This window comes from Hippopotamus amphibius, chromosome 7, assembly GCF_030028045.1.
Source record: "Hippopotamus amphibius kiboko isolate mHipAmp2 chromosome 7, mHipAmp2.hap2, whole genome shotgun sequence".
Classification (NCBI taxonomy): Eukaryota; Metazoa; Chordata; class Mammalia; order Artiodactyla; family Hippopotamidae; genus Hippopotamus; species Hippopotamus amphibius.
Genome location: NC_080192.1, coordinates 47,471,975 through 47,499,393, shown reverse-complemented (window position 1 = coordinate 47,499,393; position 27,419 = coordinate 47,471,975). Strand labels below are relative to the sequence as shown.

At 38.2% G+C, this 27,419-nt stretch overlaps 1 pseudogene; it reads right to left on the bottom strand.

Moving 5' to 3' along the window:
* Positions 1-22,949, bottom strand: part of LOC130857607 (cytochrome b-c1 complex subunit Rieske, mitochondrial-like) — a 33,967-nt pseudogene extending 11,018 nt beyond the window's left edge.
* Positions 22,950-27,419: the final 4,470 nt, after the last annotated feature.

Below are 27,419 nucleotides of genomic sequence, written 5' to 3'. Positions count from 1 at the left end.
GCTATGAGATTAGAAATCAACTACAGGAAAAGAACTGTAAAAAACACAGACACATGGAGGCTAAACAATACGCTACTAAATAACCAACAAATCACTGAAGAAATCAAAGAGGAAATCAGAAAATACCTAGAGACAAATGACAATGAAAACACAATGATCCAAAACCTATGGGATGCAGCAAAGGCAGTTCTAAGAGGGAAGTTTATAGCGATACAATCCTACCTCAAGAAACAAGAAACATCCCAAATAAACAATCTAACCTCACACCTAAAGAAACGAGAGAAAGAAGAGCAAACAAAACCCAAAGTTAGTAGACAGAGAAAAATCATAAAGATCAGAGCCGATATAAATGAAACAGAAACAAAGAAAACAATAGCAAAAGTCAATAAAACTAAAAGCTGGTTCTTTGAGAAGATAAATAAAATTGATTAACCTCAAGCAAGACTCATCAAGAAAAAAAGGGAGAGGACTCAAATCAATAAAATTAGAAATGAAACAGGAGAAGTTACAATGGACACTGCAGAAATAAAAAGCACCATAAGAGATTACTACAAGCAACTATATCCCATAAAATGGACAACCTGGATGAAATGAACAGATTCTTAGAAAGGTATAAACTTCCAAGACAGAATCAGGAAGACATAGAAAATATGAACAGACCAATCACAAGTAATGAAATTGAAACTGTGGTTAAAAATCTCCCAACAAACAAAAGTCCAGGACCAGATGGATTCACAGGTGAATTTTATCAAACAGTTAGAGAAAAGTTAACACCCATCCTTCTCAAACCCTTCCAAAAAATTGCAGAGGAAGGAACACTCCCAAACTCATTTATGAAGCCACCATCACCCTGATACCAAAACCAGACAAAGATACTACAAAAAAAGAAAACTACAGACCAATATCACTGATGAATTTAGATGCAAAAATCCTCAACAAAATACTAGCCAACAGAATCCAACAACACCTTAAAAGGATCATACACCATGATCAAGTGGGGTTTATCCCTGCAATGCAAGGATTCTTCAATATACACAAATCAATCAATGTGATACACCATATTAACAAACTGAAGGATAAAACCACATGATCATCTCAATAGATGCAGAAAAAGCTTTTGACAAAATTCAACACCCATTTATGATAAAAACTGTCCAGAAGGTGGCCATAGAGGGGACCTACCTCAACCTAATAAAGGCCATATATGACAAACCCACAGCAAACATCATTCTCAATGGTGAAAAACTGGAAGCATTCCCTCTGAGCTCAGGAACAAGACAATGATGCTCACTCTCACCATTACTATTCAACACAGTTTTGGAAGTCCTTGCCACAGCGATCAGAGAAGAAAAAGAAATAAAAGGAATCCAAATAGGAAAAGAAGAAGTCAAACTGTCACTGTTTGCAGATGACATGATCCTATACATAGAAAATCCTAAAGATGCCACCAGAAAACTACTTGAGCCAAGCAATGAATTTGGTAAAATTGCAGGATACAAAATTAACACACAGAAATCTCTCGCATTTCTATACACTAACAATGAAAGATCAGAAAGAGAAATTAAGGAAAAATCCCATTCACCATTGCAACCAAAAGAATAAAATACCTAGGAATAAACCTAACCAAGGAGGGAAAAGACCTCTACTCAGAAAACTACAAGACACAAATGAAAGAAATCAAAGAAGACACAAACAGATGGAGGGACATACCATGTTCTTGGATTGGAAGAATCAACATTGTGAAAATGACTATATTACTGAAAGCAATTTAGAGATTCAATGCAATCCCGGTCAAATTACCAATGGCATTTTTTACAGAACTAGAACAAGAAATGTTACAATTTGTATGGAAATGCAAAAGACCCCGAATATCCAAAGCAATCTTGAGAAGGAAGGACGGAGTTGGTGGAATCAGGCTTCCTGACTTCAGGCTATACTACAAGGCTACAGTGATCAAGACAGTATGGTACTGGCACAAAAACAGAAATATAGATTAATGGAACAGGATAGAAAGCCCAGAGATAAACTATGGTCAACTAATCTATGACAAAGGAGGCAAGGATATACAATGGAGAAAAGGCAGCCTCTTCAAGAAGTGGTGCTGGGAAAACTGGACAGCTACATGGAAAGGAATGAAATTAGAACACTCCCTAACACCATACACAAAAATAAGCTCAAAATGGATGAAAGACCTAAATGTAAGACCAGACACTGTAAAACTCCTAGAGGAAAACATAGGAAGAACACTCTTCGACATAAATCACAGCAAGATCTTTTTTGATCCACCCCCTAGAGTAATGGAAATAAAAAAATAAATAAATAAGTGGGACCTAATGAAACTTAAAAGCTTCTGCACAGCAAAGGAAACTATAAGCAAGACGAAAAGACAACCCTCAGACTGGGAGAAAATATTTGCAAATGAATCAACAGACAAAGGATTAATCTCTGAAATATATAAATAGTTCATGCAGCTCAATATCAGAAAAACAAACAACCCAATCAAAAAATGGGCAGAAGACCTAAATAGGCATTTCTCCAAAGAAGACATACGGATGGCCAAGAGGCACATGAAAAGCTGCTCACCATCACTAATTATTAGAGAAATGCAAATCAAAACTACAATTAGGTATCACCTCATACCAGTTAGAATTGGGAATCATCAGAAAATCTACAAACAATAAATGCTGGAAAGGGTGTGGAGAAAAGGGGACCCTCTTGTACTGTTGGTGGGAATGTAAATTGAAACAGCCACTATGGAGAACAGTATGGAGGTTCCTTGCAAAACTAAAAATAGAGTTACCATATGACCCAGCAGTCCCACTCCTGGGCATATACCCAGAGAACACCATAATTCAAAAAGACACATGCACTCTAATGTTCATTGCAGCACTATTTCCAATAGCCAGGACATGGAAGCAACCTAAATGTCCATCAGCAGATGAATGGATAAAGAAGACATGGTACATATATACAATGGAATATTACTCAGCTGTGAAAAGCAATGAAACTGGAACATTTGTAGAGACATGGATGGACCTAGAGACTGTCATACAGAGTGAAGTGAGTCAGAAAGAGAAAAACAAATATTGTATAACACATATATGTGGACTATAAAAAAATGGTAGAAATCAACTGGTTTGCAAGGCAGAAATAGAGACAGAGATGTAGAGGACAAACATATGGACACCAAGTGAGGAAAGCGGGGAGGGTTGGGGGAGGCGAATGAATTGGGAGATTGGGATACCAAATTGTACACTCTAAATATATGCAGTTTATTGTAAAAAATACAAAAAAAATTAAAAAAATTTTAAAAATAAATAAAATAAAATATTAGGCACATGTCAGGTACAATAGTACAAAACTCACTAGCTTATAAAAGAATAGTTGGATATAAATGGTGTTTCTGGCAGGTGGAACAAGTTGTTTACCCACTCAGTTGTCTGAAGCCTTTTAGCAATATTTGTAGAAAAGACTTCAGATTTTTACTTGTCTTTAATACATAATATTATGGGGGCTGTGGACAAAATTTGGGGCAAGAGAACTTATGGAGATATCAAATAGCAGTTTGTTTTTAAAAAATCCCTCTCTCTGTCTCTCCATTTTTTTTTTTTTTCGCCCCAGGCCCATAGTTGCTTTAGCCAACAGTTCTCTCTTTGGATGCTTACATTTCAAAGATATGGTAAGATCAGTATTTCCAAGGGACTGAGAAACGATTGTAGGTTTTATCTAAGAAGGAACTCAGGGGCATATTTGCCTATTATCAAAAATCTAGGGTAATTACTGTAATTTCTCTTTTCTCTAATGGTAAGATAAGATAGTTAAATGATTTTTTTTTTTTTTTTTTGGTAGTGCAGGCCCCAAATACAAGGAAGATCTGGGCCTGGTGGGATCTGCTTATAGAATAAGGAACAATAAATCAAGTCTTCCAATGTAGTTTCTGGACCTTTGTTAGAAGCCAGCTCTTTCCTGGCTATCAGTATTTACATAAGTTTTACAGCTGCTTGAGTGCTACCTGCAGTTCCTGCCGTTTGTTCTCTGATCTTTCCCTCCTAATTTTATTAAGGAAGTGTTTTATTTTTTCTCACACTAGCCAGGGTAGTCTTCTGTATCTCTCTCCCTTCCTTCCTCCCTTCCTTCCTCTCTTTCTTTCTTTCTTTCTTTCTTTCTTTCTTTCTTTCTTTCTTTCTTTCTTTCTTTCTTTTTCTTTCTTTCTTTCTTTCTTTTTCTTTCTTTCTTTCTTTCTTTCTTTCTTTCTTTCTTTCTTTCTTTCTTTCTTTTCTTTCTTTCTTTCTTTCTTTCTTTCTTTCTTTCTTTCTTTCTTTCTTTCTTTCTTTCTTTCTTTCTTTCTTTCTTTCTTTTTCTTTCTTTCTCTCCTTTCTTTCTTTTTTTCTTTCTGTTTGTTTGTTTGTTTGTTTTCCCGTAGTGCAGGCCCAAATTACAGGGAAGACCTGGACCTGGTGGGATCTGCTTACAGAATAAGGGACAATAAATCAAGTCTTCCAGTGTAGTTTCTGGACCTTTGTCAGAAGTCAGCTCTTTCCTGGCTATCAGTATTTACATAAGTTTTACAGCTGCTTGAGTGCTATCTGCAGTTCCTGCCGTTTGTTGTCTGATCTTTCCCTCCTAATCTTATTAAGGAAGTGTTTTATTTTTTCTCACACTAGCCAGTGTTCTTCTGTATCTCTCTCCCTTCCTTCCTTCCTTCCTTCCTCCCTTCTTTCTTTCCTTCTTTCTTTTTTTTCTTTCTGTTTTTGTTTTGTTTTGTTTTTTTCCATAGTGCAGGCTCAAGATACAGGGAAGATCTGGACCGGGTGGGATCTGCTTACAGAATAAGGGACAATAAATCAAGTCTTCCAGTGTAGTTTCTGGACCTTTGTCAGAAGCCAGCTCTTTCCTGGCTATCAGTATTTACATAAGTTTTACAGCTGCTTGAGTGCCATCTGCAGTTCCTGCCGTTTGTTCTCTGATCTTTCCCTCCTAATTTTATTAAGGAAGTGTTTTATTTTTTCTCGCACTAGCCAGGGTAGTCTTCTGTATCGCTCTCCCTTCCTTCCTTTCTTTCTTTCTTCCTTTCTTCCTTTTTCTTTCTTTCTTTCTTCCTTCCTTCCTTCCTTCCTTTCTTTCTTTCTTTCTTTCTTTCTTTCTTTCTTTCTTTCTTTCTTTCTTTCTTTCTTTCTTTCTTTCTTTTTCTTTCTTTCTCTTTCTTTCTTTCTTTTTCTTTCTTTCTTTCTTTCTTTCTTTCTTTCTTTCTTTCTTTCTTTCTTTCTTTCTTTCTTCTTTCTTTCTCTCTCTCTCTTTCTTTCTCTCTTCTTTCTTTCCTTCTTCTTTCTTTTTTTTCTTTCTGTTTTTTTGTTTGTTTTTTTTTCCCGTAGTGCAGGCCCAAATTACAGGGAAGACTTGGACCTGGTGGGATCTGCTTACAGAATAAGGAACAATAAATCAAGTCTTCCAGTGTAGTTTCTGGACCTTTGTCAGAAGTCAGCTCTTTCCTGGCTATCAGTATTTACATAAGTTTTACAGCTGCTTGAGTGCCATCTGCAGTTCCTGCCATTTGTTCTCTGATCTTCCCCCCCTAATTTTGTTAAGGAAGTGTTTTACATTTCTCACACTAGCCAGGGTATTCTTCTGTATCTGTCTTTTCTTTCTTTCTTCCTTTCTTCCTTCCTTTCTTTCTTTCTCTCTCTCTCTCTCTTCCTTCCTTCCTTCCTTCCTTCCTTCCTTCCTTTCTTCCTTTCTTCCTTTCCTTCTTTCCTTCTTTCTTTCTTTCTTTCTTTCTTTCTTTCTTTCTTTCTTTCTTTCTTTCTTTCTTTCTTCTTTCTTTCTCTCTCTCTCTTTCTTTCTCTCTTCTTTCTTTCCTTCTTTCTTTTTTTTCTTTCTGTTTTTTTGTTTGTTTTTTTTTCCCGTAGTGCAGGCCCAAATTACAGGGAAGACTTGGACCTGGTGGGATCTGCTTACAGAATAAGGAACAATAAATCAAGTCTTCCAGTGTAGTTTCTGGACCTTTGTCAGAAGTCAGCTCTTTCCTGGCTATCAGTATTTACATAAGTTTTACAGCTGCTTGAGTGCCATCTGCAGTTCCTGCCATTTGTTCTCTGATCTTCCCCCCCTAATTTTGTTAAGGAAGTGTTTTACATTTCTCACACTAGCCAGGGTATTCTTCTGTATCTGTCTTTTCTTTCTTTCTTCCTTTCTTCCTTCCTTTCTCTCTTTCTCTCTCTCTCTCTCTTCCTTCCTTCCTTCCTTCCTTTCTTCCTTTCTTCCTTTCCTTCTTTCCTTCTTTCCTTCTTTCTTCCTTTCTTTCTTTCTTTCTTTCTTGCTTTCTTTCTTTCTTTCTTTCTTTCTTTCTTTCTTTCTCTCTTTCTTTCATTTCATTCTTTTTTTTCTTTCAATCTGATCCTCCCATAGGTACCAATAGGACATTTGTTTAAGATGAGAGCTCTCTTAAAAATCCTTCTAGATGTAAAAGTCCAAATCTTCAACATACCTATCTCAATTGTGATTCCAAATCAGTAAGTCTTTTTATGGCTTAAAACTAATTTTAGGGCTTAACCATGGACACAAGAGGTATGCCCTAAGAAATGTAGCCCTCTCAAGATGCAGAGCCACGCGGGAGATAGCCTAAGAAAGCAACGACCTTCATTGTCACAGGTGGCAAAGAAACCTACCTTTCCCACAAAGTGAGACACCTTCAATCACTGACCTACTTCTCTGTGTTACCAGAAAAGGGATCCTGGGATAAGAATTTTTCCCTCACAAACAAGGCAACGAAGGTAGAGGTGATAAAGACCCCTTATGGACTGAGACCCTTTATTAAGAAAAACTCCCCTGAGAGCTGGCATGGTTGGACAGAGAGAATGTTGCCTGTCACTTCACGTCTTAGGCTCCTAGCTGGCTGGTTAGCTCCTGATGCAAGCCTGAAAGACAACAGGCACCCCCAAGTGGCAGAAACCAGAAGGAATATTCTCACTGGTTACAAAGCCAAGTTCTCAGTACATAAAACAAGACAAATGGAGATGCTCATCTTATGGCTTTTCATCCTTATGACAAGTGACACAAAAGACAGAGACAAAGGAAAACATGACTTTCTGGGAGGCTAAGAATCAGTACCCATAGGTGTTGATTACCAAAACCAAATTCATAAGAGTCACGTTTCAAGATCTATCTTCACAAATGTTTTTCTCCTGCCACTGTGAATTTGGAAAGGAAGGGACAAGGAGAAATGTTTCTCTCCTCTCTTGACTGTGCACTACAGACAGAGATCTGGGAGACTGACATGGTAAGAATTCCTACCTGCTGCTGGTCCATCATCAGTTATCCCAAATCCCAACTGCAGTCTCCTGGGAGAGTGGAGTGTTCCAGGCTTTTACTCTCCCATCCTCATCACCAGAAACTGGACAGGAGGAAACATTGGTTTCCCTTTACCCTTTTAGAATCTCAGCTAGGGCTCTGCAACAAAAGACAGATTAATAAGAGAAAAACAAACAAGTTTATTAACATGTATCAATATATCCCACATAGACTTATGAGAAATGTGGGGACGAGTTACTCAAAGAGGTGGCTGCACCCTGGACCTCCAGATCATCTTAACCAGAGAACAGTATATTTTTAGAGGAGCAAGAAGACAGAGGAAAAGAGTACTAGGTTCCAAGGGTGGCACATTGTGGGACGATCAACACATAAGAAACCAATGGAAGATAACAGCTAGTCAGTAAAGGTTGTTTTGTGGAGTCCTCTGGTGCTGTCTTGGGGCTAAGTGTCCAGGGTTGCTGGTGATTAATTTCTGCACAAATGTCTGTTCTGCTTTCAGGAAAACAGGGGCGGGGCAGAGAACTCTTCTTGGATCTGCTTCTCAGTTGCCTTCAGCTCAAAATAATCCTCATGATAAAGGCCAAGATTTCTGGTGACATATTCTGGTGTTCTGTGTAGGTTTTCCTGTAAAGCTCCCATGCTTTACAATGACCCTTTATGCTCTAACATGGAAATGTGGAGTAAGGCATTGTTAGAAAGGAGTTAGGAATGTTGGTCACATGAGGCTTCTTTATAATAGTAAAACATTGATTTATAAATTAGGAATTCACACTAGTAACCAAAAAAGTTACTTAGGAGTCTGGCTGAGCAGCGTGGAGTCGTGCTATGTACCTATCACAGCAACAGGCAGTGCGTCATGTGCTTCTGTGGAAAGTGTACGTAAAATAATTTCAAGTGAAAGAGATGACAAGACAGTGAAGGCACAGAAAACAATTTAATGAAGATGAATGTTTATCAAAGGTTGGAGCTCATTTGCAGGTGTGTAAAATGCTCATTCAGGTTTGTTCTTTTCCTTTATAGTTGCTCAAATTCATGATAAAAGAGGAGGAAGTTCCTCTTTTGGCAATAGTGCCAACCCCAGTTCTTCCTGCGCAAGGTCTTTCAGCAACGCCATTTCATCCTTTTCTTGCAGGGTAATTCTTAGGACATCAGCATATTCCTCTTCAGACACAGGGAAGAAAACTTTCAAAGTCATTGACAAATAAACAGTTTCTGTTTTCCACATATCTCAAAGAGTGGAGTTCTCAAATGGCTCCAGAAGAGGGAAGTGAAAAGATGTTAAATACCAGGGCCAGCTCCCCCTGGTCAGCCTGGAGGTCCTGCTTCTCAGTCAGCATGAAGGCTCTCCTCATTCTGGGGCTTCTTCTCCTCATTCTGGGGCTTCTCCTCCTCTCTGTCGCTGTCCAGGGCAAGGTCTATAAGCCATATGAGCTTGCCACCACTCTGAAAAGACTTGGATTGGCTGGCTATAGGGGAGTCAGCCTGGGAAACTGTAAGTTAACTCTTCCTCATCCTTCCAGATAGTTAGCCGGGTGCGGAACAGATGCTAATAGAGGATGAAGACTAAGCAGAGGGCTTTGAGTGAATGGGCTTTTTTATTCCTTTGAGAGTTTGTACACTCACAATGGTGAAAAACATCAACTTGCTCCTTTAGAATTACATGGATCATGTGAAGGATTGAGGCATGGGAGGGCCAAATTCTCTACCATTCTAAGCAGGCCAGGACCCATGGTACTTTCTAGTGCCACTAAATTTGCCAGCTGGCACATGTAGGCTGACTGAGAGTTACCTTTGAACCCCTGGAGTATGTCTGCCAAGCTCTTGGTGTTCGACTCCAGCCATTTCCAGTTTGGAACTTGGGTTCTCCCTGAGTCATGCAGGATTTTTCTCAGTTTTAATCCCCCTACCATTATGCTGGATTTTTAACAGCAAAGTTTTTTAAAAATTACATTGAACTCTTAAAACAGGGAGGGTAGCAACCTATTTCCCGTTGATCAATATGTATATAAGGATCCCTGAAATGCAGCATGAAATGACATTTTATTATTCCTACTCTAGATGATTATTTTTCATTTTCTTCCACAGAAGTCAAGATGTTCCCTAAGTAAAAGATACTTTGTATTTTAGTCCATATATGTCAGTGTAATCATTATACTTTCCAGATTGAATTCAGACATTTCCCCTCCATAAGTATTTTGAATGAATCAGCAAATAGCTAGATGGCTGGATGGATGACACAGTCTTTCCTATTCTTTGACTCATGTTGTCTGGATTCTAATTTGATATCCAAATTCACCTTTGGATATCATAAGACTTTTTCTTTCTCCTAGGAAATCCTTACTTTTCTTAATAAAAAGCATTTTTCCATTAGCATATGCATCTGCTGCTAATTACCAAACCCACTCAACAACTCTCTTGATTTTTCTGTCTAGTCTGAATCCTACCTGAGGGATGGGAGCAGGCGAAGGGTATTAGCAATGGAAGAAACAGCTATTTTAATGTTTAAAAAAAAATGTTATCTTCTTTCATTAGTATTACTAAATGAGTTGCTAACAAAAGAATTCTCTTAAGAGCCGTTTAACACCAAAGTGTCAAAATATTTTACAAGTAAAATACATCTTTATACTTAAAAGAAAGTCATTAGTAAAGTAGAATTAGTTAAATAGAACTGATTATGCTGTGAACTATAAGTCATATGGGGTTGCTGTTTATGACTAAAACTATGTTTTTTTCAGGGATCTGTTCAGCCTATTGGGAAAGCCATTATAACACATGCGCTATAAAATACAGTTCTAAAAGCAAAATCACTGCTTATGGAATATTCCAAATCAGTAGCCGCTACTGGTGTAATGATGGCCAAAGCCCAGGAGCAGTTAACGGCTGTGGTATACCCTGTAGCGGTAAGACAAGAGAATGTTGAGTGACGGCACAGGACTCATCTGGTTATACTTACGAGAACAGAGATGCAATACAAATGCAAAGGTCTTGAAGGGTTCATCAGGGACCAAGAAAAACTCTGTCTTCACTTCTAGAAACTCTTTACTATCCTCCTCATAATTCCTTAAGGAAGAAATTGAAGAGCTTGGTATCCTAAAAGTTTGCTGTTTTCTAATATACGAAAGTTTCTGGAATGACTCATCACTTTAGTATAACTGGGCTTGTTGATGCTTTGTAAGAACAATGTCATTCCTCCTACCTAACCTTGTTTGGAGAGGTTTAGGGATAATTTGGTTGGGTGGTATTTTCTTTTTTTTTTTTTTTTACTATACCCTCCTTTATTGGGAAAGGAAAGAATTAATAGTTAACCAAAGAGGAGGAATATGTGTGGTCCTTTTTGAAAAATCGCTTTTACTTTTTATTATGAAATGTTTTCTATATGGAAAATTAGAAACATTAGTATAATAAACATCAATATGCTCATCATGTACTTTAACAGCTGTTAACATTTTGTCATGTTTACTTCTTTTATGTATACATTATGTGTACATATATATATTTTTTCCTGAGTGATTTCAGAGTAAGTTAGAAACATTATGACATTTCATTTCTAAATTCTTTAGTTTGCATCTCCAAAAAATGCCTTTCCTATATAAACCTTGTCATTCTAACAAGTTAATTTATGCATTTGTTTAACTGGAATGAAACAAATATTCTATTGAGTGCCTTTTAAAATAGAGATAACATGTGGGATCTTTAGTGCATAAAATATTGGAGAAGCATTGAAAAATTGATATTGTTAAATTCTTAAATATTAAAATTTCTAACAGCAAAGAGAAGTTAGAATACTTTTTTTGCATGTGGTATTTTATTAAAAAAAAATATTGCATTATATAATACTCTGTGGTCATCGAGTGAAAATTCTTACTACCCAGAGATGTATGACCACTGGTAACGTTTGGTATACACATATTCTTTCAGGATATACATCACTCACGTATATGAATGTAAAGCTATATTATGCACGTATGTACCCACATACAAACACGTAAGAAATGTGCACTTCAACAAAAATAAAGTTGTACTCTATTTACTGCTTTACAAGTTGCTCATTATTATACAAAATTATTTTTGTCAACCAATACCAGTCTTTATTATTTATTTAAGATGAATGAAATTCCATTATATAACATTATGTCAAAAAATGATGTATCTGTCTTTTCTAAAACTTAAATTAAATTCTACAGCCAGAGTGCGGATAATTTTTGACCCAGCCTTGTAACTCCGCATTTCTCCCCCTTCACACGCAACCATTTTCTACTCTTTTAGCTTAGTGTTAAGAAGTTTAGGGAGTTCCCTGGTGGCCTAGTGGTTAGGACTTGGCACTTTCACTGCTGTGGCCCAGGTTCAATCCTTGGTCAGGAACTGAGATCCCACAATCTGTGTGGCACCACCCCCCAACCCCAAAGAATTTTATATTTACTACCATGCTTGTAAGTATTAGGCTTGTATTGCTCCTCCTGGACTATTCCATTTTAAGACACTGATTCCCAGGATGGAAGTTAAGGATTAAGTTCTATTGCTCCTCCTCCATCTCCATCACACATGGCACATTTCTCTAAACTCATCCTTCCAATGTAATTATATATACTTTTCCAGATTAACACTCAGTATTTACATAGCCATAAATACAGTTACTTCCTTCTCATATGCAAGATTTTATTTTCCCTAGAGCTAATACCTGCTGATTCTTAAACTGGCTTAGCTTTCTTCGTATCTATCATTAGTTCAACTCCCAAACTCTAGGTCTCTTTTTTCTTCATTCAGGTATAGTTGATGTACAATATTATAGAAGTTTCAGGTGTACCACATAGTGTTTCACAAATTTTAAAGGTTATATTTCATTTAGAGTTATTATAAAATATTGGCTATATTCCCTGTATTGTACAATATATCCTTGTAGCTTATTTATTTATTCATTTATATATTTATTTATTTATTTATTTTGACCCCACGGCACTGCTTTTGGGATCTCAGCTATCTGATCAGGGATCAAACCCATGTACCCTGCAGAGGAAGCTGGGATTCCTAACCACTGGATTGCCAGGGAATTCTCAGCTTCTTTATTTTATACATAGTAGTTTGTACCTCTTAATACTCACAGCTATCTAGGTCTTCTATTTAAATCTCCTCTCAGGTCTTCAGACACAGCTAGAATTTCATCAGCCTCATCTTTCACCAAGTTTTTTCATTCCTGTATCATAGTTTTAAATTCCACCAGCTCTTTTTCATTCTCTGAACTTCTTTTTTTCCTTGTTTTGGGTCATGTTTGCTATTTCCTTTTTTAGCTGGATATAGTAATAATAATAGTTTGGGTTTCTTTTGGTTTTAGTTGACTTTTCTTTGTTTCCTCCAATCTGCCCTTTTGCTTGTTTACTTTGGATTATATCTCTCATTAGAGGCATTTCTCTGTTATTTGGTAATCCTTGGTTATCTACTTAAATTTAGCATTGGGAAACGAAAAACGTAAGTTGAAGTTCCAAGGGCCTACATGGATTTGACCATGTGTACTTCACTGAAGGATGATCAAGTTGGTTAAGTCAGTGTCATTGGGGCTCCTTCCACCTCTCCTCTTAGACTGGTCACATTCCCCAAAGAACCCTCTCCTTATTCTCTGCTAAAAAAAAAAAGCCTAGTTGCCAGTAAATTAAGAGTTAAGTGAGAGGGGCTGGTCTTAGTACCTGGCATGTGTTTGGCTAATCTATCTATTTTGTGTAGGGTATTTCTCCCTCAATTCTATCTGGTGATCCTCAATGCACAGACCCTCCTTTACTGCCCTTCTATCCCTTGGGGGTAAATAAGGGATAATTGCTTGGCTGTAAAGATCTGAATATTTCTTACACAGAATCTCAACCAGTCTCTTTTTGCCAACTCCTCTCTTCCTCTTCCCTCCCCTTACTTCCAGAGATCCCTACAACCACAAACTCTTGAGATTTGGGGGTTTCTGCAGTGTGCACTGGATAGCTTATTAGCTCTGACTACTCAGCTCTCAGGACTGCCCCATAGCACTTGCCTTTGGTATTCCAAGTATCAAGATTTTCTTTCTGCCTTCTCTCCCATTCTCCTCATCCTTTATAGGTTTATGCTTTTTTGAAAATCTCTTTATTACAAAGGAGTTTTGAAAGGAAGTAAAATATGTGTATTCTATCCATTATCTTTCCCTCTGAGTTGCCAATGCCTTTTAACGTATTTTCTCTTTTTTTTCTCTTTAAGTTACTTATTTATTTATTGGCTGCATTGGATCTTCGTTGCTATGTGTGGGCTTTCTCTAGTTGCAGAGAGAGGGGGCTACTCTTCGTTGAGGTGTGCTGGCTTCTCATTGCGGTGACTTCTCTTGTTGTGGAGCATGGGATCTAGGTGCACAGGCTTCAGTAGTTGCAGCACGGGGGTCAAGTGTTGTGACTCAGGGGCTCTAGAGCGCAGGCTCAGTAGTTGTGGTACATGGGCTTAGTTGCTCCTGGGCACATGGGATCTTCCTGGACCAGAGAATGAACCCTTTCCCCCCACATTGGCGGGCAGATTCTTAACCACTGTGCTACCAGGGAAGCCCTAACTTATTTTCTTAATTTTATTTTATTAAATGTTATTCTGCTTTAAAAATACTTAGGGTAACATTTTAAGCAAATAATAAAAAATTCTTTGAGAAACAGGTGAATATCAGAAATAGGAAAGCTGGAGAAGTAATTATAAAGAGGAAATTTGTGCTCCAGAGATCATGTTCTGAAATGTGAAATCCAGGAGAGGATACAGGTAAAACTGTACACCTCACATTGGGATTTGAACCCACATGGCTGGCACTTGAACCTGGCCAAAACTCATGGTCTTGCAACAGAGATCACAAACCTGGTTTCAGGACTTAGTGAAGCTCAGGTTCTTGATGTCTCATAGCAGAAGGAATTCAGTGAGAGACCAAGTGATATGGAGGAAGTGGATTTATTTAGAGAGAAACACACTCCACAGAGAGAATGTGGGCCATCTCAGAAGATGAGAAAGGTACCAGCATATGGGGTAGTTAGTTTTTATAGGGGTGGGTAATTTCACAGGCTAATGAGTGGGAGGAGTATTCCAGCTATTTCGGGAAGCGACAGGGATTTCCAGGAATTGGGCCACTGCCCACTTTTTGATCTTTATGGTTGGCCTGGGAACTGTCATGGTGCCTGTGGGTGTGTCATTTAGCTTGCTGATGTGTTACAGTGAGCATATACTGAGGCTCAAGGTATAGAGGAAGTGGACTTGTCTGCCATCTTGGACCCACTTGGTTCTAATCAGTTTACCTCATGTCCTTGGGCTATGTCATTCTTCCAAAGGTTGTGCCCTGCCTCCTTCCCTCTTGTTTCAATGTCATCTGCAAGTAGAGGTAGTGTTACCTCTTCCTTTCTGATCTTGAAACTGTGCACCTCAGATTGGGACTTGAACCCATATGCTGGGACTGAAACCCAGCCTAAACCCAGATTGGGACTCGAACCCATGAGGTTAGGACTCAAAAAGGGCCAAAACCATGATTGGGACTTGAACACATCCAAAACCCAAGATCTTCCAACTGAGATCACACACCTGGTTCCAGGACTTAATGAAGCTCAGGTTCTTGATGTCTCATCACAGAAAGAATTCAGTGAGAGACAAAGTGATAGGGAAGAAGTTTATTTAGAGACTTAGAGAGAAACACATTCTGCAGGCAGAGTGTGGGCCATCTCAGAGGGTGAGAAAGGCACCAGAGTATGGTGGTTGTCAGTTTTTGTAAGGGTGGGTAATTTCATAGGCTAATGAGTGGGCGGAGTATTCCAAAATTTGGCCACCTCCCACTTTTTGATCCTCATGGTCAGCCTTGGAACTGTCATGGCACCTGGAAGTTGACTTGTCTGCCACCTTGGACCCATTTGGTTCTAATCAGTTTATGTTATGTTCTCAGGCTATGTCATTCTTTCAAAGGTTGTGCCCTGCCCCTTCCCTCCGGTTTCAATAACAGTGTATTACACAGATTGATTTTTATTTGTTGAGCCAACTTTGTATTCCTGGAATAAATCCCACTTGATGATGAGATCACTTAAACATTTCTATATGTTGCTGGATTCAGTTTGCTACTATTTTGTTGAGGATTTTTATGAGCAGCCACTAGCATTATTATCTTCTTTATTCCCATCATTCAAAGTGCTTTTACAGGTGCTATTTCACTTACCTTGAACAGAATTGCATGAGGTGGGTAGTACAGTCATAGTCACTAAAGCAAAATGAGTCTCAGGAAAGTGCAGTGATTTTCCCCTAATTAAGAATTTGCAATAATACATCAAATAAATTGAAACCAAAACTACAGGTGAGAAGATGAGATGAAAGAATGCATGGTTTGGTGAGAACAAAGATTAACTTTGTACAGCTAGAAGTTTACAGGGTCAATGTGAATGGCATCCGTGATCTCAATGACATGAGAACTGAGGTCATCTGCTGATATGAATAATAAGAGTAATAGACTTGTGGTTTCAATTTGTGCATGTAATGAAAGCAAGTAGGGGTGACAATTCTCATCGATTTTGAGATCATGATCTGACCAGATAAACTGGAAGGAGAATAAACCAAAATTTTGATGGTAGGGATTCGGCTATATCAATAACAGCGCACTGCAACTTAGATTCCTTCTTCCTTGGAAAGCTTTTCCCCAAGTAACCTGCCAATTTGCACACTCTTCTGTAAGCCTCGGTGGAGCTGTACAATGGTGTAATGTGACTGCTCAGTCAGAGAATGCTGATTTCAAATTCTACCTCTGGCCCCAATGGACTGGGTGACTTTACGAGTCATTGAGTATCTGCAAGACTTTACTCCCTCATCAAATGAGGAAACTGAATTAGATGTTCTCTATTCTACCTTTCTGTTTTATAGCTCCAAGAATTTGTTGAATAAATGGGGTGGTGATTCAGTCGACTGGGAATTTTCAAACAGCACCGATGAGGAATTCACTAAGGGTACATACGGAGTTACTGAAGAGCAGTGAAGCCTGGTAGGGCCCAGAGAGCAGTTACGCTAGGGTGGGAGCCAGTGAAAGTGAGAAAGTAGACGGACTGGGGTGGGGGAGGCTACCCAGAGTTGGGGATGTCATGAGGCATGTTACACAGGCTGCTGGAATCTGGGTGGTTAATTACTTTAAAACTGTTTTTATTAAAAATAACTAAAAGTAATTAAAAATCCAGATCAGAGAGTGCAGGCTGGGACAGAGACAGATAAACCCCACCCCTTTCACCACCTATTTATACATCAGGATCCTGATGTTATTTATCCCTGTTCACTGGATGACGCACTCAAGAGCAAGGCTCTTACCCGTAAGTCCCTCCAGTAACGTTCCAGAAGAAGTCCTGGCCCATCAGCTTCTCACATCATTCACAGGTCACATTTCATTTCTCGGAACTGTCACATGACACCTTAATGATCTGGTTCATAGGAGGCAACGTTGTGATAATCAAAAGACAGTTTCTGTACAGCAGAAAGTAACACAACATTGTACATCAACCATATGCCAATAAAAATTTAAAATTTAAAAAAAAATTTAAAAAGATGTGTTTTTTCTTTTCATTTAAGTTTTAACCTATTTTAAAATTCTTCAATGCAAATGAAATGCACTATTACTATAAACAATTCTAGCATTCACACACATAATGTAGATAGTGACAGTCCCTATAATTCCTCTTCCTATTTTTAAGGCTGGTGAAATTCCTCCAGGTCATGGTTTCTGTCTGTACACTAATGTAATATTATGTACAAAAACTGGACTCATGTACACTGCTTTGCAAAGTGCCTTTTTTTTTTTTTTTGCTCACCCACCAGTATAATCCAGGTATTTTTCATGTCAGAGCATATAGATGTGCTTTACCTACTTTGACAACTACAGGGGTGTCCATCATATCACTATATCACAACATAATTTATGCAGCACCTACTGATGGGCATTTACCTTGTTTCCAGTTTTATGATATGTAAACAATACTGCAGTGAACATCCTTGTATATATCCTGCATATTTGGGTAAATGTTTCTAAAAATACATTCTTAAAACTCTAACTGCTTACTTCAGTAAAAATTTAGCAAATGTAAATTGTAAAAATGAGACTGCTGACTCAGAGTATTTTAGCAGGTACTGCCAAAGTGTCCTCCAAAATGTTGAACCAACTTAGAATCCCACCAGTGTAGGAAGGCAGCTGTTCCCTCACTCTCTAGCCAGCACTGGGCAGTCTTTTTGTTTGTTTGTTTTTAAAAAATCTTTCTCACCTCATGGAGATGGCGAGTTGTCAGATTTAGTAAGTAAAAATATAGAATGTCTAGATAAATTTGAATTCAGATAAACAAAAAAAGATTAACCATCTCCATTTCTGGTCTCTCCTTTGGTGTCATCAGTGAATGTCTTCTCTGATTATCGACACTTATCTCAAACATTTTTTTCATCCTAAATGAATGAGAAATATTTGCTATTTAAATTTGCATATTCTTAAGAATTAGTGAATCAAGAGGCCTTCCCTGGTGGTCCAGCGGTTAAGAGTCTGAGCTTCCAATGCAGGGGATGCGGGTTTGATCCTTGGTTGGGGAACTGAAATCCCACATGCCACTCAGTGCAGCCAAAAAAAAAAAGAATTCTAGTAAGATTCAGTGAGATCAAGCACGTGTATTGGACACTTTCATGTCCTCTTCAGTGAACTACCTGTGTATATCATTTGTTCCTTTTGCCAATGGTTTATTTGTCTTCCTTAATGATTTGTAGGAATATTTTTATCATTAAGGAATTAGACCCTGTTATATATGCCCCAGTTTTTCTTCTGCCAATTTTCGTCATTCCCTCCATCTGGAAGTATTGCATGTAGTCTAACTAATCAAGCTATATCACTATGACAGTTTCTCAAATCACTTGAATGCCTTGCATAAATTCAAATTTCTGGGTCCCATTCCAGACCAGGCTAATCACATTTCTGGGGATGAAACTTGGGGCTCTGTAGTTAAAAATTTCTGTAGGGGATTTTCTTCCTTTCTCCTCTTCTAACTCCATCTTTCTTTTCTTCTCCTTTCCTTCCTCCCACCCAACTTTCCAGACTTTTCTTATATTCAGTCACCAATAGTAAAGAGTTGGCTAGAATTATTAACATGAAAAAAGAGGTAAACATGAACAACGTAATTGGAAGCTATTATCTTCTGAGAGAGTGCACTGTGATTAAAACGACTTATTCTTTACCAGTTCTTGACTTTAGGGAGAAGAAAAAAGCAATTTTAATGTTTCTTTTCCCCCTAACATTAAAAAAAGCCCCTTTTTTTATGGAAAATTTCAAGCATATACAACAGCAGAGAGAATAATTCCCATGTCCCATTGCCCAACTTCAAAAATTGTCAACATGTAGTCAGTCCTGCTTTATCTCTATGCCCTATTCCCCCATCATCTCCCAATCCTCAGATTATTTTAAAGTAAATCCCAGGAGTTTCCTAAACTCATTCAATTTGAGAGCCAGAACTTTATGATTTCTGGGTTTCCCATCCTGCTCTAAAAGTTTTCTTCCTAACTCCAGAAAAATATTCGCTCATTTTTTTCTAACTAGTACCTGTATGATCTTATTTTCTCTGGTTTCAAGGTCAAGAGTTTGAAGTCTATTACTATTTTTTAAAAAAGCAAAGACAAAAATAAAACTGGAGACATTTGGGGTAATGCTAAGAAATTGGTACCTGAAATGTCTTCTACAAGAAATTTCAAATATCTATTCTTTAATATTCTATCCAACAGGACTTGACACCAGCATTTTCTTACATGTTACTAATGGTTACTAAGATTCTTACCTGTGTTTCACATCCATGCCACCTGATGTTCACATAGTCTTTTTTTTTTAATATTTTAAATTATGAGCATCTACTCTTTCTTAAAATTTTTCACTTTAAAAAAATTTATTTATTTTTAGCTGTGTTGGGTCTTCGTTACAGCTCAACGGCTTCCTCTAGTTGTGGCAAGCGGGGGCTACTCTTTGTTACAGTGCATGGGCTTCTCATTGATTTAGCTTCTCTTGTTGCGGAGCACGGTTCTAGGCACGTGGCGTGGGCTTCAGTAGTTGTGGCTTGCGGGCTCTAGAGCCCAGGCTCAGTAGTTGTGGAGCACAGGCTTAGTTGCTCCACAGCATGTGGGATCTTCCCAGATCAGGGCTTGAACCCGTGTACCCTGCATTGGCAGGCAGGTTCTTAACCACTGTGCCACCAGGGAAGTCCCCATACAGTCTTAAATTACTCCAGTTAGTTAAAGAAAGATTAGAGGAGTATTTTAGGCATGAGCATCAGACAACTACAACTGCTAATGCTTTGAATAGGAGAAAACTTAAGTATTAAGGAGGTAGAAAGATTACTAGTCTAAATCATGTTGCTCGTTGACTCAACATCTAGCTATAGTCCCTTAAGCTCCTATCTGTAAAATATGCAATAGCAGCACTACCTACCTACCACACTGCTTAGAAAAATGAGACTTATACTTTGATAGTCTTTAAAGAAGTGAGCTGCCTAATTAGACAAGTTTCCTTTAATTATTCTTAGTCTTTGTCTCCAAGAAATAATTAATCTTTGGTAAAATATCCTCTTCTGCTTGTAGAAGAACGGGGAAATAGAAATCAAGACCCTGTAGAATGTCTTAAAAGTTTTGATAAGGCTAAACAAAATTTGCCACTACATGTTTAAAAAATTGTTTTGAGACAAAATTTACACAGCATTCATTTAAACCATTTAAAAATGTACAATTGAGAAAAAAATATGCAATTGAGGGTTTTTAGTTTATTCACAAGATTGTGCAATCACCACCACTAATTCCTGAACATTTCATCACCCTAAATGAAAATCCCCTTCTCCCCATTCCCTGGCAACAATGAATCAACTGTTTTGGTTTTGTTTTTTGTTTGTTTTTAACAGATTTGCCTCTTCTGGACATTTCACATAAATGGAATCATACAGTATGTGGCTTTTGTGTCTGGCTTCTTTTACTTGGCATATGTTTTCAAGATTCATTCATTTTGCAGCACAACCAGTACTTATTTCCTTCTTCTGGTGGAATGCTATTCCATTGTTTAGATATGCTACTTTTATTCAGTCGTTCATCAGTTGATGCATATTTGGGTTGTTTCCTTTTTGACTCTCATGCATAATTGTGCCACGAACATAAACATACATTCAAGTTTTTGTGTGAATGTTTTCATTTCTCTTGGGGGCACATGTAGGAGTGTAATTACTGGGTCATTAGAGTCACCAAGCTTAACTTTTGGAGGAATTGCCAAACTATTTTTCAAAGTGGCTGCACCCATTTTGCATTCCTATCAGCAGTGTATGAGGGTTCCAATTTCTCCACATCCTCACAAACTTACCTTGTGTTTTGTTTAATATTATAGCCATCCTGGTGGGTATAAGATGGTATCTCCTTGTGGTTCTGATTTGCATTTACCTAATGACCAATGATGTTGAGCATCCCTTCATGTCCTTATTGGCCATCTGTATTTCATTTTGTTTGTTTGGTTTCGGTTTTTAAATATTTACTTTATTTATTTTGGCTATGCCAGGACTTAATTGTAGCACGTGGGCACGTGGGGTCTTTGTTACAACATGCACACTTCTCAGCTGAGACATTCAGACTTTTAGTTGTGGCATGCTTCCCTGGCCAGGGATCTAGTTCTCTGACCAGGGATCGAACCCAGCTCCCCGGCATTGGCAGCATGGAGTCTTACCCTCTGGACCACTAGGGAAATCCCTGTATTTCTTTGGATAAATGTCTATTCAATCCTTTGCCCATTTAAACATTGAGTTGTTGTTATTTTGAGTTACTATAAGAGTTCTTTGCTCACTTACAGGAAATCCTACCTACATTAAAGCCAACACAGAAATAAGAGCTGACAAAGGGCAAGACTGACTCATGACAACATATTTTGAACTCTTGTATTCATCCACGCATAGAGTCAGAATCACCTCCATGAACTCTACTTTTATAAACCAACACATTCTTAGGGGCTAAGCTGACTAGAGTAATGGAGGGATGATATCCTGCGTCAGGGTTCAAGTAGAAAGGGACTTCTCCCCCCAATATTTTTCTGATCTCTCCCTAAACCCCACCCTATACTGTGGGCACTGGGGTAAGGGGCGGGGGGAGCTGAATGATGCCTCGCACAAAGTGCCATCTCCAACCCCCCAGAGCACCCCTGGCAAGAACCTCAGAGCACAGCTTTGTACAACCTCCATGACGCTTATCCATGTCACAACCTAAAAAATAAAGCAACAAAGTAAAACTTAACCAGTCCATTAGGGCAGAGAGATAAAAAGTGTCTGCAAGGACTAAAGTGGCTAGTTTTGACTCTATAGAAGGAATAGAATCTGCATCAGGCATAGGCTTGTTTTCCATTTTTAGGAGATTTGTAACACATTAATATGACGTTTCCCAAAGTACTTTCCTACCTATTGTTGTTCCTAGGTTGTCAAGATGGTTCAGCAAACATGGCCTTAAAAATTAAGTACCACTAATGTTCAAATTAGATGAGTCAAAAGTAGAGGGCTCACCATGCGGATGCGAGCAGGACAGCCCCAGGAGGAGGCAGAGACATCAGGGGTAGCATCTGAAACTGACGCACCGCTGCATCCTATGAGCCTTTGGAACGTGTGTGAGGGACTGAATCCTGCTCTATGTGAAAACTAATGACACTGTGGTAGTTAGGCAGAACAGCACTTAATATACAATCTTGGCTGCCAGAGAGCTTCTGTATGCTACAACGACTGCAAATAAGAGATGCACGGTCACAATGCTTATGGAGATACATTGATTGTAAGGAGAGAGGAGTTCCCCTGTGCTTCAAGAAAAAGAAACACATTCAGAGGCAGAAACAGCATCTGTAAACTACATTTATTGAGTGCTTACTGGGCACTGGGCTCATCAGATACAAAACAGCTGGGATGGGTGCAGCAAGAACTGAAGAAATTAAATATACACATTAACTTTACCACGAATTCTAACTATCAGGGAAGTACAAAATGTGTACCCATTATGTTTTATAATGAACTTTGGTGCCTGTCAAAAGGATAAGCTCTACATACAATGCAACAAAAAGGTTTTAACATTGTGCTTAACATCATAGAACGACCTCGAAATGGGTTGATAAAATGCCTATTCAGCATTCATTCTTATTATGCACATACATTTCACATTAGAGATTGCTTGTAAAGTACAAATACTTTGACCCCACTGCTGAGAAATCTATGGCTGACAACTACATGTACAGTTTCTCTAAGAAACATGGCAGCAGCCTTTGTAATCCATCTTTTAAAGTCCACCTTTTTTGCTTTCTTTTTTTGAACCGTACTTTACTTTATTGGCATTGTCAATCTATGAACAAGACAGGTTTGTTTGCTTCTTTGATTTTTGTTTTTTCCATGAAAGGAGATGGTTTTCAATCTTCCATAACACGTGCCCCCACATCTTTACCTTGAACATGCAGCCTTTCAAGCTGTAGTTGGGGTAGATTATGCCTTTTTCACTTGCACAGTTTTTATGCTGCCGCCAGAAGTCTTCTCGGCGTTTGCTTTTAATTCCATCTTCAGCGCATCTGTCACTGCTTTTGCATAGATCTGGGAGTACCGGATGTAGCTCAGTCCAGCCTGTCGCCAGTAGGCCACCATGATGTCCTGAGAGGGAAGTGCGTTGGGCTGAATGGCAAGGACCTTTCAATGTTGGTTCAGCGGGCGGCCCAGCTGCTGGAAGTTCAGCAAGTCCACGTTATTTTCAGTTTAGCGTACTATAGAGTTCTCTTCAGAACTGCTTATATTTCTTTTGTCTGATCATCTTCTTCGAGTTTCCTGATTTCATTTTTTAAACAATTTATAGTTTCATGACTTGCTTTTAATCTCTATTTAAGCTCTGCACTATCAAAGCTTGTCCCCCCCGCGGCCCCCCCTCCCCCATCTTCTAACTTTTCTCTGGTTGTAATTCAAGTCCTGCAACTAAAGAAAACAAATACTTTTACTGATTTAGTTCATTTTTCTCTCATGTCCAAGCTATGTCATAGAGTATTAATGTGGCATTTCCTTAGGTCAATTGTGTCCACGATGAAACGTGGACAACTTAAGATATGTAACTTTAAACACAGGAGGGTGGGTAAGAAAGATCCTCAAGAGAGGATCTACGACGTTTGCTACTGCTAAGAATGAAATTCTGGCCACTAACATTTTAATTCACAGTTCAGATTTTAAGACAACGTCCTTGTTTTTTCCATATACATATTAATTTGGAAATTAGGGAGTATACAGTTCAAGAGACATCCAGCTAATAACAGTTTACTAAAAACAGTAATCTTAGATTTATGTCCAGGTAAAACTTACATAAACAAAATCACACTGGCAAAACAAACCTGAATTTTTTTTCAAAAAAGACAGCAATAACTGTGTAGGTTTGAAGTCCAGCGCTATCATTTACTAGCTGTGCTGCTCTAAATAAGCTACTTATTAGCTCTATGCTCTATTCCTCGTTGCTAAAATGAAGAGTATAATAGCAAATACCTCATAATATTATTTGTTTAAAAGATGTAAAAGGAATACCATCTGGCATATAAAAAACCATATTAACTACTATTATGACAGAGGAACACTGAACATTTAGCTGGCTACATAACAAAGTACTAAAGAAAAATATCATTGTTGCAAAATAGATTATATCTACTTAACTCTTCCACTGGGGTAGGGTGGCATCCTGTTTTACAGAGAAAAACGCCCACTATCATCCAACACTTCCACCTTGTGGACATTTCAGGTAACTGCTGCTCATGACTGTTGAGGCATAGGTGCACTTTTGTTAATGTAAAGCGATCACTAATTATTGGAAAACCTGTGGTTTGGTGAAGAAAAAAACCAAAATCTTTGAAATCAGAAAGACTTGAGTTCAAATCCACCCTTGGCCCTTACTAGCTGAATGCTGTTATCTCTGTCTCCCTTAAACCCGTCTTTCTAGATGATACAGTTACAATTTTGTATTTCTCAGAGGATTTATGAGGATTAAGTAATCCATGTAAAGCATCTAGCACTTTAAAAACACTCAGTGTATCCTTATTTTGCTCGCTGCTGGTGACTTTTTTTTGTGATACATTTTGTAACACAGGTAAACGTTCATATTGTCAAAACAATCCATATTTTTATTTGTAATTTTCATTACTTTTATTTTTTAAATTAATTAATTATTTAATTTATTGGCTGTGTTGCGTCTTCATTGCTACATGCAGGCTTTCTTTAGCTGTGGAGAGCGTGGGGCAGGGGCTACTCTTCATTGTGGTGCGTGGGCTGGCAGTGGCTTCTCTTGTTGTGGAGCACAGGCTCTAGGTAGTTGTGGCGCATGGGCTCAATAGTTGTGGCTCGTGGGCTCTAGAGCACAGCCTCAATTGTTGTGCCACACGGGCTTAGCTGCTCCGCAGCATGTGGGATCTTCCTGCAGCAGGGATCAAACCCCTGTACCCTGCATTGGTAGGCGGATTCTTAACCATGGCGCCACCTAGGAAGTCCTATAATTTTTCATTACTTTTAGTTTTACAATTATTTTTGAAAACAGGTCGTACATATACATGATACAAAATTAAAAGGCTGAAGAGTGTAGACAGTGGAAAAAATGTTTCCTTTTAATACGTGTATGACTGATCCACTTTGTTGTACACCTGAAACACAATATGGTAAGTCAACTATACTCCAATAAACATTTTCAAAAAAGTCTTTCACCCCTGCCCACCGCCAACCAGTGCTCTTCCCAGAGATAATCACTGTTAGGTTTCTTTGGTATCTTTCCAGAAATAATCAGTTCAGAGACGAGCATACACCTAAGTGTGACTTCTCCTCGCCCACAACACAAGTGGTGTCACACTATCCACACTGCCCTGCACCCTGCTCTTTCACTTAACATCACTACATCTGAAAGCCCATTCCACATCACAGGGCTGTCTCAGTCTTTCAAAGGCTGCAGAGGACCTCATTGAATGGACATACACAACTCATTACTCTGTCCCCTCTGATGTGCATTTGGAGTATTTCCATTTTCTCTATTACAAACAATGCTATAACGTGTATGCTGTGCAGAATCATTTCAGTACACTTGTGGGATAAATTCCTGTAAATAGCAATTGCTAGGCCAAAGGATATTTGTGCTTGCAGTTTTGTAAGAATGCCAAGTGACTCAGAAGTTCTATTAATTTATAATCTCACTAGCGTTGTACCTCTATTTCCCTACTGCGTCAACCTGTTGGTCTTAGTTAATCTGAAAGGTTAAAAATGGTATTTCAGAATGTTTTTAATTTACATTTCTATTATTTCTGAGGCTGATAGTCTTTTAATATATTTAGGGGACATCCCTCCCTTTCTTTTTATGAATTGCCTGTTTTTCCTTTGCTTATTTTTCTAATAGGTTATTGGCTCCTCCCTTTTTAAAAATTGAATTATAATTGACATATAACACACTAGTGTCAGGGCTCCCCTGGTGGCACAGTAGTTGAGAATCTGCCTGCCAGTGCAGGCAACACAGGTTCGATCCCTGTCCGGAAAGATCCCACATGCCGCAGAGCAACTAAGCCCGTGCAACACAACTACTGAGCCGGTGCTCCACAACGAGAAACCACTGCAATGAGAAGCCCACGCACCACACTGAAGAGTCGTTCCTGCTTGACACAACTAGAGAAAGCCTGAACACAGAAACAAAGACCAATGCAGCCAATAAATAAATAAATAAGGTTTATTTATTTATTTTTTAAAAAATACACTAGTTTCAGGTGTACAACATAATGATTCAATACTTGTATATACTGCAAAATGATCATCACAGTAAGTCTGAAGTTAACATGTCACCATATATAGTTACAAATTTTTTTCTTGTGATGAGAAATTTCAAGAACTACTCTCTTAGCAACTTACAAATATGCAATACAGTATTATTAACCACAGTCACCATACTGTAAATTATATCCCCATGACATTTATTTTATAATTAGAAGTTTGTAGTTTTTGCCTACCCCTCACCTCCCACTTCTGGCAACCGCCAACACGTTCTCTATGAACTTTTTTTCTTTTTTTAAGATTCCACATATACGTGAGAGCATGCTGTATCTGCCTTTCTCTGATTTATTTCACTTAGCATACTGCCTTCAAGGTCCATCCTTGTCCCAAATGGCAAGATCTCTTCTTTTTTATGGCTAAGTAATATTCTATTGTGTGTGTGGGGGGGGTGGTTTAAATCTAGTCAGGAAGACCTGATTTAATGCATTTGTGAGAGGACAGCATTCACTGTACATACAAATTTTTGTTGTTTGATTTAGTCACTATACTTAATTTTTGACAAATCATAAGACTGAAAAGCATACGTTTATTGGAAGAAGAACTGGGTTAATTAGCAATGAGACCCTAGGGGAAAACACCTAAAAACTTCTTTTGGCCTAAGTTAGTTTTCTGCTTCCTATAGAAATTCTTATACATACATTTTATACATGTGTATGTATACATTAATATATAGAAATTTTCTGTTTTAAATGTCCAAATGAAGCCTCAATTCAGAGTAAATCAATCCAAAGAAGAATTAATATTTTTGCAAAGCTGATGTAGCTTAATGATTACAAGCATAGACTGTGAGACTTTTTTATAAAGAGATAGAACAGCTCATCGGTTAAGAGCACACACTCTGTCTGGGTTTAAATCCTGGCTCTGCTGAGTGATTTGGGGCAAGATACCAAATCTCTCTGTACTCCAGGGTCTTACCTACAAAACGGGGCTAACAGTAGTACCATCCTCCTAGGGGTGTTAAGGGTATTCAGTAAGTTAAGAAATGTGAAGCACTTCTCTTGTACATGTAAGCACTCATGAAGCATCCACTATCATTTTAATTATTCCTTGTAGAACAATTTCTATTAAAAGCCAGATCATTAGTGGTTAATTTCTATTGGTTTACAAATATAAATATCTTTATAAACTTTCTTTCAAGTCTGAGTAGGGTTTATTGATTAGGTAACTAATGTATTGCATCAATGTTAATATCATGATTTTATTCTAATTGCAGTATAATTGCTTTACAATGTTGTGTTAGTTTCTGCTGTATGGTGAAGAGAATCAGCTATATGTGTACATATACCC